This window comes from Triticum urartu, unplaced genomic scaffold (assembly GCF_056163025.1).
Source record: "Triticum urartu cultivar PI428250 unplaced genomic scaffold, HENAU_Tu73 scaffold1, whole genome shotgun sequence".
NCBI classification, from domain to species: domain Eukaryota; kingdom Viridiplantae; phylum Streptophyta; class Magnoliopsida; order Poales; family Poaceae; genus Triticum; species Triticum urartu.
The window spans coordinates 8,603,380-8,605,544 of NW_028259461.1; positions in this window are offsets into that span (position 1 = coordinate 8,603,380).

Below are 2,165 nucleotides of genomic sequence, written 5' to 3' on the forward strand. Positions count from 1 at the left end.
ATCATGATCGGGATAGCGGACGTAAAGCTATTGAACTTAGGTATGCTCTTTCCTTTTGTCGAAGTGGAATCGTAGAACAGAATGTGATACGATGAGATAGAATGCAATAGAAATAGAAACAAGGATAGCGAACGGGTTACCTACTCCTAAGGGTCAAAGCAAGCCCTTTAATTCAATTCTTTATTCTTACATTAAAATTCTTACATTAAAGAATGAATAAAATCTCCCCAAGTAGGATTCGAACCTACGACCAGTCAGTTAACAGCCGACCGCTCTACCACTGAGCTACTGAGGAACAAGGGGGGATTCGACCTCCTAGAGTTCAACTCCCGCTCTCAACCCATGAACAATATGAGTCCGAAGCTTCTTTCGTAACTCCCATAATTTCTTCGTAGTGGCTCCGTTCCATGCCTCATTTCATAGGGAAGCCCAAAGTGGCTCTATTTCATTCTATTTCACTTCCTAGCACTTCCTATCATTTAATATCCATCCCTTTGGTCTTATTGACATAAGAGATGTCATTTATAGTCTATCTCTTTCTATATATGGAAAGTCAAGAAATTCTCATCGAAACATCGAGAAATTGTGCATATAGAAAACTCTAAAGAAAGAAAAAAAGGAGACCCATGCCATGATTTTCAAATCTTTTCTATTTAGTAGTCTAAGTTTCTCGATGAGGATAATTAATTCGGTCGTTGTGGTCGGACTCTATTATGGATTTCTGACTACATTCTCCATAGGTCCCTCTTAGATCTTCTTTCTCCAATCTTGGATTAGGGAAGAAGGAGATATTCGCGACTACTGGCGATTTCATTATGGGGCAGCTCATGATCTTCATATCGATCTATTATCCACCTCTGTATCTATTCTTTCTTAGCTAAACAGGTGGAAGATCTATCCAATTTGGTTATATTATATCATGGACTCGAAAAACGGATCTGAATTTGACTGAAATGCACGATCTTCACAGGTATCACTTTTCACGATACCTAAAAGGTGGAATAGCGATTTTCGAACCATTTCCTATAAGAGAATGGTTTCCATTACTTTGAGAAATGGATTCTTATATCAAACTATAGCTATTGCATTAAAGAAGAAAAGAAACTAATAGAAGTCGAAGACGCGGAATGATAGTGAATAGAGAGAAAGATTCTTCTGATTTTCTTGTTTCTATCTACTAGACGCCGTAGAGAATTGAGAATTTTCATGTCTTTCAATTCTCGTACTCGTAATTGGAAAGTTATGGAAGGAGACCCATCATTTTGCAATGAAAACAACATATAAAACTCTGGACAATTTCGAAATCAGGCCAAGCGTCTTAATACATATGCAAAAAAATTCATTATTGGCCCACCATTGATTAGAAGATTTAGCTTGTATGAATCGCTATTGGTTTGATACGAATAATGACAATCGTTTCAGTATGTTAAGGATACAGATGTATCCACAATTCATTTAGAGTTACTTAATAGTCTATTTCTTATACCATATCTCTATCCCGTGAAATTCTCGAGCCAAAAGATGGATGCATATGCTGTGTTTCATTTTGCTAAATGATATCAATTAAATGGTGTATCAATTCCATAAATTGCATATAGCAATAAATAAATCAGCAAAATTCTTTCTAATATTTTAGATAGAAGAAACATTTCTTCTATCTAAAATATTAGAAAGAATGTACCCTTCTATCCAAATCCAATTTGCATCGATAAAATAAATCCAAATTCCAGTAGTAGATGAATAATTGCAAATTTGTGTGTGTACGAGATTAGAATAACTTCAAAATAACTGACATAATTTTGTATTTTTCCTGATCAGAAAAATACATGAAAAAGAAAGGAGGTAGAAAAATTTTTGGATTTATGGTTAAAGAAGAAAAAGAAGAAAACAGGGGTTCTGTTGAATTTCAAGTATTCAGTTTCACCAATAAGATACGGAGACTTGCTTCACATTTGGAATTACACAAAAAAGATTTTTCATCGGAAAGAGGTCTACGAAGACTTTTGGGAAAACGTCGACGTTTGCTGGCTTATTTGGCAAAGAAAAATAGAGTACGTTATAAGAAATTAATCGGTCAGTTGAATATTCGGGAGCAGTAATTTAATCGTTCAAATTTTTTTCTTGTTTTATTATTTTTTTAGTAGTCTTATAGTAGTCTTAGATTT